The following is a 17,454-nucleotide window of genomic DNA, read 5'->3' as shown; positions in this document are numbered from 1 at the left end:
ATTTACCTAATTAGATTGATGAAGAGTGTAAATTCGTAGTTAAATCTAAAATAACAATGCCAAAATGGTTTACGGATATATTTTCATTGCCCTTGTTGCCTTATTTTGGTCACCATGTATACGACAAGGCATCTGTGTTGAGCCCGGACCAGTTTATGCAAGAGATAGAAAAAACCGCCTCTTCAGTATAACTCCTACAAATCTTTGCTGCAGAAAAACACAACGATTAAACGAAAATAGATAATCTGATGTATACGAGTTTGGTTCGCAATAAAATAAGCAATTTATTATCATTGCTGTGTTGTGTTTTTAATTTACACTTTATAATAACAAAAAATCACCGCGATCAAAAGCTAGCTGATGGAGTATGCGGTATTATACCTCTGGAACAAAAAATAAGCTCACGATGGGCGAATGCGAATTTTAATTATCCGGCCCGTGATAACTTCTACAGTGTTTCACTCCTTACTTTACGTACGAAAACATACCATCACGGAATCTTCGAGAATTTAGAATAGAAATATATTTATAGGAAGTGACAATTACAACATAAAGCAACAACACTTAGTAAACGTCATGGAGCTGCTCATCAGTTCCATTTAAATTCAAATTCAAATATTTTTATTCAAAATAGGATGTGACATCATTTATTGAAAGTCAAAAAACTACCACCCATTACAAAATGAATGCCTCAGACCTGATCTTCTCAGGTCTGAGGCATTCATGGGCGCAACAAACTCAGCGGGCTTTTTTTTCCATCGAATAAATATTTTTGCAAAGTAATATTGTACAATTTAACTTATTATTTCATAGCCTGAGGGCGGTCACTCCATTCCCAATCTGTGGTATCATTAAGAAAGTCATTTAAGTTATAGTAACCTTTACCACACAAACTTTTTTAACAATTCTTGTGAATAACGTTATACTTTTGTTTTGAACATTTTCTGGGATCTTGTTGTATAAGCATATACATCGCCCCACAAAAGACTTACTAACTCGACTTAGCCGAGTAGTAGGCATCATAAGTTTATGTCTGTTCCTGGTGTTAACATTATGGTTATGACAGTTTCTGGCAAATTCACTTATGTGCCTATGAACATACATTACATTATCAAGAATATATTGAGAAGCAACAGTCAAGATGTTAATTTCTTTGAATTTTGCTCTCAATGATTCTTTAGGACCTAGGTTATAAATAGCGCGAATAGCCCTCTTCTGCAGCACAAATATTGTATTAATATCGGCAGCGTTGTCCCATAGCAATATACCATAGGACATAATACTATGGAAATAGCTAAAGTATACTAGTCGCGCCGTTTAATTAAAGTATATTTAAGTATTAAGTAAACTGCAGAAGTCACTTAAATAAAAACAATGTGTTACAAATCCTAGACACTATTGATTGACCCAACGTAATACAAGAAGTTGCAATCTACATCTTTACTGCATCTGTCTGTATCATCGTGGCATTATAGTACAGGCTATCATGCAAAGACACCACACTAAAATATTGCAAAGATAATTTTTATTTATTAAAATATATTTAATTACATAGGGAGTGACAATAACATGACATATGCAACAATACTTGGTAAACGTCCTGAAGGTACATCAGTTCGTAAAGGGGCTTTTACATGGGGAGAAGAACTGATAAGAAACTCCCAGCCCATCTTTTAAGTCTTATTTACAAAATTGGTTAGCCTACTTAATAGATTACATAGAATTTTAGGTGGCCTGCGCAGAATCAGACAAGCACCATCATTATCCTCTATATAATCTACTAATCCTTCTTCGTCAAAGAAGCTTTAATATAAGTATGTCTACAAATAAAATTTGAAAACAAAATTTTATGAACGATGCGGGACTCGAACCCACGACCTCCGGCGTTCCGTGCCAGTGCTCTGCCAACTAAGCTAACCGATCGAGTGACGTATCGTCATAAAATCTTCTCAGGTTGTGGCTTCATCTATAGGATCTACTTTACAGTTGATAACCAGCTCAACCCCAATATTTGCATATCAGGAAATTGACTCGAGATGTCGCTCTTGTAAATGTAAACATTTTTAAAGAATAACAAATTGTTTAAATTCTCTGCGTCATCAGAACTGTTTTTCGACTTTTAAAATACTCGTATAATACAAGAATCGGTGATGCCAGTTGTACTTGAACTATCTGGAACTGTGGATATCACAGAATGTTAACGATCCCTTAATTATCTGAAATACTGAAAATAAAATTAGTTTGATACTATTTTATGAAGGTATTTGAAATAATGTCACTATATACAGCTGAGTGAACTAGCTAAGTAATAAAATTCAAATATTTTTTATTTTATTTTTAGTCATAATAAAATATGATATCACTTATCAAAATTCAAAAACTACCACCAATTCGAAAAAGTATGCCTCAGACCTGAGAAGAACGGAATGAAACTAAGCGGAATTCTTTTTTTTTCATGAAAATATGGTTGCAATGTTATATCGTTCTTGTTATTATAACATAAATGCCCAATTTCTATTGTCATAGTTTGTGAATAATCGAGAACGTAATGCGGCATTTTACATTTGCATTGGACTGTCGATACTAATGGTACTGTCAGATCAAAACCTGGGGTTATCGGTGTATTATTTATATAAATAATAATAACATTAATAATATAATAATAAGTCTTGAATTATGCTTTTGATATACTTTCGACTATCGGTGGTAATGACGCCATTTTGAAAGAGGCTCTAGTGATGTACCACAACACTAGTGACGTGCCATACTCATAACAATACCAAGATAAATCCCAAATCAAAGATTGTGCTAAGCTTGAACTCAAATCAGTTTAACGTTACTAAAGTTTGAGCAGTCTCTTATAATGAAAATAAAACGAAAAAAAATACATAATTATTTTTATTTAACTGATTTATGAAGAATATCAACAACCAATAATCAATTTTTACAAAACAAAAGCTTTTTAAGATTGTTAGTGGGCAATAGGTTTCACGGCTACTTGTCAGTTCCTCCACTATTATGTCATTATTAATATATTTATACAATGTGTTGTTGTTCAATTTAAAATGTCACAAATATTATATTTCTTTTTGGATTAGTTTCTATCGATACGGATCTTGAGAGGCGTCATTGAAAGCGAAAAAGATTAGAGACTATCGTGTAAGGCTTTGTCATGTCTTTAAACTAAGAACAATGGCCACACATCCTTTTTGTATAAACCGTCACTCGTTGAACCCAACCAAGAATAATCGAAATCGGCTCCAGCTTTTAGGGAATTATTCATTAGATTCGTACACCGCTCAAGATCCCTGCCGATCCCAATATCATATTTTATCATTACGTCAAAGCATCTATTGTTAAGTAATAAATATATTTTGTTCTCTCTTTAATCTTTTAGCAGTGGAATTACAATGTGGCAATTATTATAAAAGCTATTATTAGCATGAATATTTATGTAAAAGTCCATCAAATTGATAATTTTGACAGCTCACGCCTATGATATTTCGTATTTTTTTAGGTAAAAATTTTCATTATATATAATGTTGTACTTCATTGATGGGTACCGCCCACTTAGTGATGTGCTACGCGTAACAAACAACCCCGGACTATCTTTAAGTTTCTAATCTATTCCGTCTTTTATTGTGAACTTCGTGGGAAGTCCATCATAATTTAGCCAATATAAGGTTTTAACAGACAACACACGTATTCTACTAAATGTAATTTCTCTATTGAGGTGTCAAAATTATAAACCTAAATTTGACATACCATCTTCGTTTTTTTTTAATAAATTACCACACTACCTTCATTTTTTTAGATAAATTACGACGCTGTTACTTGACTTCGACTAACATAAACAGTCATGGGAAAGTATTTGCATTTTAGTGCGAATTTTGAATTTAATTTAAAATATATATACTCTTTTCAGACTTTTTGTAATATTTAATATAGTTTCCGAACATTAGCCGTGTTGGTTTTGTTATTTGACGCACACTATAACGTATATTATATGCATGGTAACGAGAAAAAAGACGCAATAAAATCTTAAGTCAGCAATAAGGAATGTAGGGAAGTTTCAACAAAAATTATACAAAATGCAATTTATTACATCTGACTAGAGATTATTTTGAGTATAGTTACATGATTTTATTCCTAATAGATAATTATATTTTTTTTAATTATTAAATTTACAACGAAATAGTACATAAGGCTGGATACACATGTCAGGATTAAAAAACGCCACAGGGTTAGCTAATGCGCTTTTATAATAAAATTAAAAAAAAAACTACACGGACGGTTTGTGTCGAGAGTCGAGACGCATATGTTAAAGACGTTAATTTTTAATAGTCTACAGAATTACATTCGACTTAAAAGTATACAGCCTTATGTTATTCCAAATGGTCAGACACATGGTAAAACATACTATAAAATAGAAATTGGAAACGGGACCATACAAGTTGATAGGTAAGGGAACGAATGACTAACTCGTTTACATCAGCGCAAATAATATATTTCAATTTTTATTCTGTTAAAAAATGATGCTAGAATTATAAATTACAATAAATAACATTATGGAAAGCATACTTAAATAATAAAGGGTATCGTGAATGAAACTCGATAAATTTTCTACTAGCTAATGCTGCGTTAATACGCCATACAAAAACTCGCGTTCACAAATACATGGACAGCTAGTGTGACGTTTATTTTCGCAGCAAGATGTCACTGTCATGTATTAAGATTTTAATACTATAAACCTCAGTTGTAGCTGTAGTAATGAAATATTTCTTCATCATATCATATTATTAAACATTTTATATACAGGGCGTCCCACGACTACGCCATATGGAGGAGAAGTACCTTAAATATTGGAGATGTAACATTTTACTGAAATACTTTATTTTAATTTAAAAAATGATTTTAACTACACTCAGAATTTTTAAATAATTGCCTGATTGAACTGGGAATCGAACCCGCTACACAATCAAAAACAATACCCTGTAGCTTTATCATACCGATCGAAAGGCTTCATCAAACGGCCTATTTTTTGCTACATAACATAGCATCAGAAATAAAAGGAATACCATGAATTTGAACATATGACGTAAAATTTTGTTCACAAAAATGATAAGCCGACATTTCCGTAAGGATTTAGACAATTGACATTATCATGTTCAATTTCTGGTTCAATTAAGCAATTATTTTAAGTCTTCTTTGAGTAATGTGATACATGTACAATATTTTACAGCCTACATGTGCATGTGTGCATAGTCGTGGGACGCCTTGTAAAGTTAGATACTCCCCTATCCATACAAAACAGACAATACTGATTATATTCCCCTTACCAGCCCCGCATTTAAAGTTTAAAAACAAAGCTAAAATTGCTTTGCATGCTGCGCGTGATCCCTTCGCGTTTAAAACAAAGCAATGCTTTAACATATTTTGACATTCGAAGAATCGTCATTAAATCTTTTGATTGAAAATACTATAAGTAACAAGCCTGCTCACGAGAGATTGGGAAAAGCTCAGGAACACACGGAATTATCAATTATGTGCCTTTTTATTAACTTTACTCACTTTAGGGTTCATATTTCGACTTTTGCTTCAACCTTTCAACTAAACTAACACACTAACTATAAAACTAGAAAGATTCCAAGGCCTTAATAGCAATAAATAAATAATATTTCTAATGTGATTCTACGCGGTTTCAACACGCTTCGCGAACGCTATGTGTGAATCCACCCTAACGCCATTTTGTTCTATTTTCGAAACAAATGGCTTTTGTACATTTATCTCGACCATAATCCCTGGTTATCACAATATTATTGAGCCTTTCATTATAAAAGGCACGATTTGTGAAAAGCAATAATCAATATTTATAATTACGCAATTTACTTTACCCGAATATTCAATTCAATATATCAAACGTATTAAAAAATTTATAAAAATTTACTAACCGCCCAAAATTAGGAAAACAATCATTAAAATCGATTAAGGAATCGCTTCATTCAATTTGATGAACAAATATTCGAATGTTAAAAAAAAGATCAGCCCGCATTAAAAATAGACTACTCGATAAAAAGCGACGAAATAGCGGCATATTACTTTTCTCTGGTTCTTTTAAATGGGATAGAGGAATCACAGGAGCACTGCTGGTTTTTTAGGTGGATATGAGTATGGTTTTGTCGTCACGACCTGGAAATATTGAACATGGAACCTCATTCATTATTGCCCTGTGCTTACCCGAGGCATAAATAAAATAGAGAAGTCCCAGGCTTCAAGTAAGAGGCGACTAAGGGAATTTACCAGAATTTACCAGGGAGGCTCCTTTGCACAGGATGTCGGCTAGATTATGGGTACCACAACGGCGCCTTTTTCTGCCATGAAGCAGTAATGCGTAAGTAATATTGTGTTTCGGTCTGAAGGGCGCTGTAGCTAATGAAATTACTGGGCAAATGAGACGTAAGAGCTTATGATGACGAGCGCAATTGTAGTTACGCTCAGAAATTTTGGGTTTTTAGAGAATTCTGAGCGGCACTTTAAAGTTATTATATATTTTATTTTATTAAATGCTCACATAATACCTCTATTTATTTACGGTATGTGTGGATTGATGCATCTACTATACTCAATAACTCTTGTGTTTATAATTATTAATTTACTTTTTTTTGACTTACTCATGTAAGCCTTTCCGTTTTTGACATTTGAGTATTTTTGCTGCGTCACTTTGCATATATTGTAATTGAAATGATTTGTAAAACAATTAAAATGTAAATCTTGACATAAAAGAGTGGCAATGAGTTTCTTGCTACTTCTTCTCATTAGCTCAACCCTTTACAAAGTAGCGGTAAATTCAATAGGAAAAAAAAATTTTTGACATTCATAAGTGTCATTTCCGTGACCTGTATGAATAAAGTGTTTTTGAATTTGAAACTGTTTGAAGACAACAAATTGTGGCAGATTGTTAAAGGCAATAATAACCTTAACATGCGGAACACAATATTTCATAGTAATTCTGAATTAAGCATAGCTGATTTACAACTTATCGCTGTTGGAACATACCAGATTCGCCATGCGACATGGTACGTTAGCGAGCTCAACAGTCAACCACGTTCAGCATTAGCTCTTTAGTATGTTTATTATTAAACCACTAAATAACGCACACATTAAGATATCAAAATTGGTCATACAATATTAGGCTGTCAGGTTGATTATACCTACGTCAGTCTATGGTACTACTCCCATACCTAATAATAAGTAAAACATTGCTCAAAAGATGAAGTTATATTGTCAGAGTTTCCGAGATAAAATAAAGTATTTCGATCATAGCTTCCAACAATTTATTTCTTTCTCTGTACGTCTCTGTACTTTCTCTAGGACTCAATCGAATTTGACAATGTATTTGTCAAATATAATTTACCTAATTAGATTGATGAAGAGTGTAAATTCGTAGTTAAATCTAAAATAACAATGCCAAAATGGTTTACGGATATATTTTCATTGCCCTTGTTGCCTTATTTTGGTCACCATGTATACGACAAGGCATCTGTGTTGAGCCCGGACCAGTTTATGCAAGAGATAGAAAAAACCGCCTCTTCAGTATAACTCCTACAAATCTTTGCTGCAGAAAAACACAACGATTAAACGAAAATAGATAATCTGATGTATACGAGTTTGGTTCGCAATAAAATAAGCAATTTATTATCATTGCTGTGTTGTGTTTTTAATTTACACTTTATAATAACAAAAAATCACCGCGATCAAAAGCTAGCTGATGGAGTATGCGGTATTATACCTCTGGAACAAAAAATAAGCTCACGATGGGCGAATGCGAATTTTAATTATCCGGCCCGTGATAACTTCTACAGTGTTTCACTCCTTACTTTACGTACGAAAACATACCATCACGGAATCTTCGAGAATTTAGAATAGAAATATATTTATAGGAAGTGACAATTACAACATAAAGCAACAACACTTAGTAAACGTCATGGAGCTGCTCATCAGTTCCATTTAAATTCAAATTCAAATATTTTTATTCAAAATAGGATGTGACATCATTTATTGAAAGTCAAAAAACTACCACCCATTACAAAATGAATGCCTCAGACCTGATCTTCTCAGGTCTGAGGCATTCATGGGCGCAACAAACTCAGCGGGCTTTTTTTTCCATCGAATAAATATTTTTGCAAAGTAATATTGTACAATTTAACTTATTATTTCATAGCCTGAGGGCGGTCACTCCATTCCCAATCTGTGGTATCATTAAGAAAGTCATTTAAGTTATAGTAACCTTTACCACACAAACTTTTTTAACAATTCTTGTGAATAACGTTATACTTTTGTTTTGAACATTTTCTGGGATCTTGTTGTATAAGCATATACATCGCCCCACAAAAGACTTACTAACTCGACTTAGCCGAGTAGTAGGCATCATAAGTTTATGTCTGTTCCTGGTGTTAACATTATGGTTATGACAGTTTCTGGCAAATTCACTTATGTGCCTATGAACATACATTACATTATCAAGAATATATTGAGAAGCAACAGTCAAGATGTTAATTTCTTTGAATTTTGCTCTCAATGATTCTTTAGGACCTAGGTTATAAATAGCGCGAATAGCCCTCTTCTGCAGCACAAATATTGTATTAATATCGGCAGCGTTGTCCCATAGCAATATACCATAGGACATAATACTATGGAAATAGCTAAAGTATACTAGTCGCGCCGTTTAATTAAAGTATATTTAAGTATTAAGTAAACTGCAGAAGTCACTTAAATAAAAACAATGTGTTACAAATCCTAGACACTATTGATTGACCCAACGTAATACAAGAAGTTGCAATCTACATCTTTACTGCATCTGTCTGTATCATCGTGGCATTATAGTACAGGCTATCATGCAAAGACACCACACTAAAATATTGCAAAGATAATTTTTATTTATTAAAATATATTTAATTACATAGGGAGTGACAATAACATGACATATGCAACAATACTTGGTAAACGTCCTGAAGGTACATCAGTTCGTAAAGGGGCTTTTACATGGGGAGAAGAACTGATAAGAAACTCCCAGCCCATCTTTTAAGTCTTATTTACAAAATTGGTTAGCCTACTTAATAGATTACATAGAATTTTAGGTGGCCTGCGCAGAATCAGACAAGCACCATCATTATCCTCTATATAATCTACTAATCCTTCTTCGTCAAAGAAGCTTTAATATAAGTATGTCTACAAATAAAATTTGAAAACAAAATTTTATGAACGATGCGGGACTCGAACCCACGACCTCCGGCGTTCCGTGCCAGTGCTCTGCCAACTAAGCTAACCGATCGAGTGACGTATCGTCATAAAATCTTCTCAGGTTGTGGCTTCATCTATAGGATCTACTTTACAGTTGATAACCAGCTCAACCCCAATATTTGCATATCAGGAAATTGACTCGAGATGTCGCTCTTGTAAATGTAAACATTTTTAAAGAATAACAAATTGTTTAAATTCTCTGCGTCATCAGAACTGTTTTTCGACTTTTAAAATACTCGTATAATACAAGAATCGGTGATGCCAGTTGTACTTGAACTATCTGGAACTGTGGATATCACAGAATGTTAACGATCCCTTAATTATCTGAAATACTGAAAATAAAATTAGTTTGATACTATTTTATGAAGGTATTTGAAATAATGTCACTATATACAGCTGAGTGAACTAGCTAAGTAATAAAATTCAAATATTTTTTATTTTATTTTTAGTCATAATAAAATATGATATCACTTATCAAAATTCAAAAACTACCACCAATTCGAAAAAGTATGCCTCAGACCTGAGAAGAACGGAATGAAACTAAGCGGAATTCTTTTTTTTTCATGAAAATATGGTTGCAATGTTATATCGTTCTTGTTATTATAACATAAATGCCCAATTTCTATTGTCATAGTTTGTGAATAATCGAGAACGTAATGCGGCATTTTACATTTGCATTGGACTGTCGATACTAATGGTACTGTCAGATCAAAACCTGGGGTTATCGGTGTATTATTTATATAAATAATAATAACATTAATAATATAATAATAAGTCTTGAATTATGCTTTTGATATACTTTCGACTATCGGTGGTAATGACGCCATTTTGAAAGAGGCTCTAGTGATGTACCACAACACTAGTGACGTGCCATACTCATAACAATACCAAGATAAATCCCAAATCAAAGATTGTGCTAAGCTTGAACTCAAATCAGTTTAACGTTACTAAAGTTTGAGCAGTCTCTTATAATGAAAATAAAACGAAAAAACATACATAATTATTTTTATTTAACTGATTTATGAAGAATATCAACAACTAATAATCAATTTTTACAAAACAAAAGCTTTTTAAGATTGTTAGTGGGCAATAGGTTTCACGGCTACTTGTCAGTTCCTCCACTATTATGTCATTATTAATATATTTATACAATGTGTTGTTGTTCAATTTAAAATGTCACAAATATTATATTTCTTTTTGGATTAGTTTCTATCGATACGGATCTTGAGAGGCGTCATTGAAAGCGAAAAAGATTAGAGACTATCGTGTAAGGCTTTGTCATGTCTTTAAACTAAGAACAATGGCCACACATCCTTTTTGTATAAACCGTCACTCGTTGAACCCAACCAAGAATAATCGAAATCGGCTCCAGCTTTTAGGGAATTATTCATTAGATTCGTACACCGCTCAAGATCCCTGCCGATCCCAATATCATATTTTATCATTACGTCAAAGCATCTATTGTTAAGTAATAAATATATTTTGTTCTCTCTTTAATCTTTTAGCAGTGGAATTACAATGTGGCAATTATTATAAAAGCTATTATTAGCATGAATATTTATGTAAAAGTCCATCAAATTGATAATTTTGACAGCTCACGCCTATGATATTTCGTATTTTTTTAGGTAAAAATTTTCATTATATATAATGTTGTACTTCATTGATGGGTACCGCCCACTTAGTGATGTGCTACGCGTAACAAACAACCCCGGACTATCTTTAAGTTTCTAATCTATTCCGTCTTTTATTGTGAACTTCGTGGGAAGTCCATCATAATTTAGCCAATATAAGGTTTTAACAGACAACACACGTATTCTACTAAATGTAATTTCTCTATTGAGGTGTCAAAATTATAAACCTAAATTTGACATACCATCTTCGTTTTTTTTTAATAAATTACCACACTACCTTCATTTTTTTAGATAAATTACGACGCTGTTACTTGACTTCGACTAACATAAACAGTCATGGGAAAGTATTTGCATTTTAGTGCGAATTTTGAATTTAATTTAAAATATATATACTCTTTTCAGACTTTTTGTCATATTTAATATAGTTTCCGAACATTAGCCGTGTTGGTTTTGTTATTTGACGCACACTATAACGTATATTATATGCATGGTAACGAGAAAAAAGACGCAATAAAATCTTAAGTCAGCAATAAGGAATGTAGGGAAGTTTCAACAAAAATTATACAAAATGCAATTTATTACATCTGACTAGAGATTATTTTGAGTATAGTTACATGATTTTATTCCTAATAGATAATTATATTTTTTTTAATTATTAAATTTACAACGAAATAGTACATAAGGCTGGATACACATGTCAGGATTAAAAAACGCCACAGGGTTAGCTAATGCGCTTTTATAATAAAATTAAAAAAAAAACTACACGGACGGTTTGTGTCGAGAGTCGAGACGCATATGTTAAAGACGTTAATTTTTAATAGTCTACAGAATTACATTCGACTTAAAAGTATACAGCCTTATGTTATTCCAAATGGTCAGACACATGGTAAAACATACTATAAAATAGAAATTGGAAACGGGACCATACAAGTTGATAGGTAAGGGAACGAATGACTAACTCGTTTACATCAGCGCAAATAATATATTTCAATTTTTATTCTGTTAAAAAATGATGCTAGAATTATAAATTACAATAAATAACATTATGGAAAGCATACTTAAATAATAAAGGGTATCGTGAATGAAACTCGATAAATTTTCTACTAGCTAATGCTGCGTTAATACGCCATACAAAAACTCGCGTTCACAAATACATGGACAGCTAGTGTGACGTTTATTTTCGCAGCAAGATGTCACTGTCATGTATTAAGATTTTAATACTATAAACCTCAGTTGTAGCTGTAGTAATGAAATATTTCTTCATCATATCATATTATTAAACATTTTATATACAGGGCGTCCCACGACTACGCCATATGGAGGAGAAGTACCTTAAATATTGGAGATGTAACATTTTACTGAAATACTTTATTTTAATTTAAAAAATGATTTTAACTACACTCAGAATTTTTAAATAATTGCCTGATTGAACTGGGAATCGAACCCGCTACACAATCAAAAACAATACCCTGTAGCTTTATCATACCGATCGAAAGGCTTCATCAAACGGCCTATTTTTTGCTACATAACATAGCATCAGAAATAAAAGGAATACCATGAATTTGAACATATGACGTAAAATTTTGTTCACAAAAATGATAAGCCGACATTTCCGTAAGGATTTAGACAATTGACATTATCATGTTCAATTTCTGGTTCAATTAAGCAATTATTTTAAGTCTTCTTTGAGTAATGTGATACATGTACAATATTTTACAGCCTACATGTGCATGTGTGCATAGTCGTGGGACGCCTTGTAAAGTTAGATACTCCCCTATCCATACAAAACAGACAATACTGATTATATTCCCCTTACCAGCCCCGCATTTAAAGTTTAAAAACAAAGCTAAAATTGCTTTGCATGCTGCGCGTGATCCCTTCGCGTTTAAAACAAAGCAATGCTTTAACATATTTTGACATTCGAAGAATCGTCATTAAATCTTTTGATTGAAAATACTATAAGTAACAAGCCTGCTCACGAGAGATTGGGAAAAGCTCAGGAACACACGGAATTATCAATTATGTGCCTTTTTATTAACTTTACTCACTTTAGGGTTCATATTTCGACTTTTGCTTCAACCTTTCAACTAAACTAACACACTAACTATAAAACTAGAAAGATTCCAAGGCCTTAATAGCAATAAATAAATAATATTTCTAATGTGATTCTACGCGGTTTCAACACGCTTCGCGAACGCTATGTGTGAATCCATCCTAACGCCATTTTGTTCTATTTTCGAAACAAATGGCTTTTGTACATTTATCTCGACCATAATCCCTGGTTATCACAATATTATTGAGCCTTTCATTATAAAAGGCACGATTTGTGAAAAGCAATAATCAATATTTATAATTACGCAATTTACTTTACCCGAATATTCAATTCAATATATCAAACGTATTAAAAAATTTATAAAAATTTACTAACCGCCCAAAATTAGGAAAACAATCATTAAAATCGATTAAGGAATCGCTTCATTCAATTTGATGAACAAATATTCGAATGTTAAAAAAAAGATCAGCCCGCATTAAAAATAGACTACTCGATAAAAAGCGACGAAATAGCGGCATATTACTTTTCTCTGGTTCTTTTAAATGGGATAGAGGAATCACAGGAGCACTGCTGGTTTTTTAGGTGGATATGAGTATGGTTTTGTCGTCACGACCTGGAAATATTGAACATGGAACCTCATTCATTATTGCCCTGTGCTTACCCGAGGCATAAATAAAATAGAGAAGTCCCAGGCTTCAAGTAAGAGGCGACTAAGGGAATTTACCAGAATTTACCAGGGAGGCTCCTTTGCACAGGATGTCGGCTAGATTATGGGTACCACAACGGCGCCTTTTTCTGCCATGAAGCAGTAATGCGTAAGTAATATTGTGTTTCGGTCTGAAGGGCGCTGTAGCTAATGAAATTACTGGGCAAATGAGACGTAAGAGCTTATGATGACGAGCGCAATTGTAGTTACGCTCAGAAATTTTGGGTTTTTAGAGAATTCTGAGCGGCACTTTAAAGTTATTATATATTTTATTTTATTAAATGCTCACATAATACCTCTATTTATTTACGGTATGTGTGGATTGATGCATCTACTATACTCAATAACTCTTGTGTTTATAATTATTAATTTACTTTTTTTTGACTTACTCATGTAAGCCTTTCCGTTTTTGACATTTGAGTATTTTTGCTGCGTCACTTTGCATATATTGTAATTGAAATGATTTGTAAAACAATTAAAATGTAAATCTTGACATAAAAGAGTGGCAATGAGTTTCTTGCTACTTCTTCTCATTAGCTCAACCCTTTACAAAGTAGCGGTAAATTCAATAGGAAAAAAAAATTTTTGACATTCATAAGTGTCATTTCCGTGACCTGTATGAATAAAGTGTTTTTGAATTTGAAACTGTTTGAAGACAACAAATTGTGGCAGATTGTTAAAGGCAATAATAACCTTAACATGCGGAACACAATATTTCATAGTAATTCTGAATTAAGCATAGCTGATTTACAACTTATCGCTGTTGGAACATACCAGATTCGCCATGCGACATGGTACGTTAGCGAGCTCAACAGTCAACCACGTTCAGCATTAGCTCTTTAGTATGTTTATTATTAAACCACTAAATAACGCACACATTAAGATATCAAAATTGGTCATACAATATTAGGCTGTCAGGTTGATTATACCTACGTCAGTCTATGGTACTACTCCCATACCTAATAATAAGTAAAACATTGCTCAAAAGATGAAGTTATATTGTCAGAGTTTCCGAGATAAAATAAAGTATTTCGATCATAGCTTCCAACAATTTATTTCTTTCTCTGTACGTCTCTGTACTTTCTCTAGGACTCAATCGAATTTGACAATGTATTTGTCAAATATAATTTACCTAATTAGATTGATGAAGAGTGTAAATTCGTAGTTAAATCTAAAATAACAATGCCAAAATGGTTTACGGATATATTTTCATTGCCCTTGTTGCCTTATTTTGGTCACCATGTATACGACAAGGCATCTGTGTTGAGCCCGGACCAGTTTATGCAAGAGATAGAAAAAACCGCCTCTTCAGTATAACTCCTACAAATCTTTGCTGCAGAAAAACACAACGATTAAACGAAAATAGATAATCTGATGTATACGAGTTTGGTTCGCAATAAAATAAGCAATTTATTATCATTGCTGTGTTGTGTTTTTAATTTACACTTTATAATAACAAAAAATCACCGCGATCAAAAGCTAGCTGATGGAGTATGCGGTATTATACCTCTGGAACAAAAAATAAGCTCACGATGGGCGAATGCGAATTTTAATTATCCGGCCCGTGATAACTTCTACAGTGTTTCACTCCTTACTTTACGTACGAAAACATACCATCACGGAATCTTCGAGAATTTAGAATAGAAATATATTTATAGGAAGTGACAATTACAACATAAAGCAACAACACTTAGTAAACGTCATGGAGCTGCTCATCAGTTCCATTTAAATTCAAATTCAAATATTTTTATTCAAAATAGGATGTGACATCATTTATTGAAAGTCAAAAAACTACCACCCATTACAAAATGAATGCCTCAGACCTGATCTTCTCAGGTCTGAGGCATTCATGGGCGCAACAAACTCAGCGGGCTTTTTTTTTCATCGAATAAATATTTTTGCAAAGTAATATTGTACAATTTAACTTATTATTTCATAGCCTGAGGGCGGTCACTCCATTCCCAATCTGTGGTATCATTAAGAAAGTCATTTAAGTTATAGTAACCTTTACCACACAAACTTTTTTAACAATTCTTGTGAATAACGTTATACTTTTGTTTTGAACATTTTCTGGGATCTTGTTGTATAAGCATATACATCGCCCCACAAAAGACTTACTAACTCGACTTAGCCGAGTAGTAGGCATCATAAGTTTATGTCTGTTCCTGGTGTTAACATTATGGTTATGACAGTTTCTGGCAAATTCACTTATGTGCCTATGAACATACATTACATTATCAAGAATATATTGAGAAGCAACAGTCAAGATGTTAATTTCTTTGAATTTTGCTCTCAATGATTCTTTAGGACCTAGGTTATAAATAGCGCGAATAGCCCTCTTCTGCAGCACAAATATTGTATTAATATCGGCAGCGTTGTCCCATAGCAATATACCATAGGACATAATACTATGGAAATAGCTAAAGTATACTAGTCGCGCCGTTTAATTAAAGTATATTTAAGTATTAAGTAAACTGCAGAAGTCACTTAAATAAAAACAATGTGTTACAAATCCTAGACACTATTGATTGACCCAACGTAATACAAGAAGTTGCAATCTACATCTTTACTGCATCTGTCTGTATCATCGTGGCATTATAGTACAGGCTATCATGCAAAGACACCACACTAAAATATTGCAAAGATAATTTTTATTTATTAAAATATATTTAATTACATAGGGAGTGACAATAACATGACATATGCAACAATACTTGGTAAACGTCCTGAAGGTACATCAGTTCGTAAAGGGGCTTTTACATGGGGAGAAGAACTGATAAGAAACTCCCAGCCCATCTTTTAAGTCTTATTTACAAAATTGGTTAGCCTACTTAATAGATTACATAGAATTTTAGGTGGCCTGCGCAGAATCAGACAAGCACCATCATTATCCTCTATATAATCTACTAATCCTTCTTCGTCAAAGAAGCTTTAATATAAGTATGTCTACAAATAAAATTTGAAAACAAAATTTTATGAACGATGCGGGACTCGAACCCACGACCTCCGGCGTTCCGTGCCAGTGCTCTGCCAACTAAGCTAACCGATCGAGTGAAGTATCGTCATAAAATCTTCTCAGGTTGTGGCTTCATCTATAGGATCTACTTTACAGTTGATAACCAGCTCAACCCCAATATTTGCATATCAGGAAAATGACTCGAGATGTCGCTCTTGTAAATGTAAACATTTTTAAAGAATAACAAATTGTTTAAATTCTCTGCGTCATCAGAACTGTTTTTCGACTTTTAAAATACTCGTATAATACAAGAATCGGTGATGCCAGTTGTACTTGAACTATCTGGAACTGTGGATATCACAGAATGTTAACGATCCCTTAATTATCTGAAATACTGAAAATAAAATTAGTTTGATACTATTTTATGAAGGTATTTGAAATAATGTCACTATATACAGCTGAGTGAACTAGCTAAGTAATAAAATTCAAATATTTTTTATTTTATTTTTAGTCATAATAAAATATGATATCACTTATCAAAATTCAAAAACTACCACCAATTCGAAAAAGTATGCCTCAGACCTGAGAAGAACGGAATGAAACTAAGCGGAATTCTTTGTTTTTCATGAAATTATGGTTGCAATGTTATATCGTTCTTGTTATTATAACATAAATGCCCAATTTCTATTGTCATAGTTTGTGAATAATCGAGAACGTAATGCGGCATTTTACATTTGCATTGGACTGTCGATACTAATGGTACTGTCAGATCAAAACCTGGGGTTATCGGTGTATTATTTATATAAAT

The 17,454-nt window shown here is 32.9% G+C and overlaps 1 protein-coding gene across 2 annotated transcripts in view; it reads right to left on the bottom strand.

Annotated features, from left to right (window-relative positions):
- Positions 1–2,884: 2,884 nt before the first annotated feature.
- Positions 2,885–17,454, bottom strand: part of LOC126971434 (endoplasmic reticulum junction formation protein lunapark-A) — a 52,241-nt gene continuing 37,671 nt past the window's right edge. The window contains exon 10 of one of the 2 annotated variants that reach the window (XR_007730898.1): positions 2,885–5,561. The gene's annotated coding sequence lies outside the window, so the exon portion shown is untranslated. Of the gene's footprint in view, positions 5,562–10,291; positions 12,970–17,454 lie in introns of those variants that run through there. The other variant, XR_007730897.1, reaches the window with a different exon arrangement.

This window comes from Leptidea sinapis, chromosome 23, assembly GCF_905404315.1.
Source record: "Leptidea sinapis chromosome 23, ilLepSina1.1, whole genome shotgun sequence".
Lineage (NCBI taxonomy): Eukaryota > Metazoa > Arthropoda > Insecta > Lepidoptera > Pieridae > Leptidea > Leptidea sinapis.
This window is presented reverse-complemented; position numbering and strand designations above follow the sequence as displayed.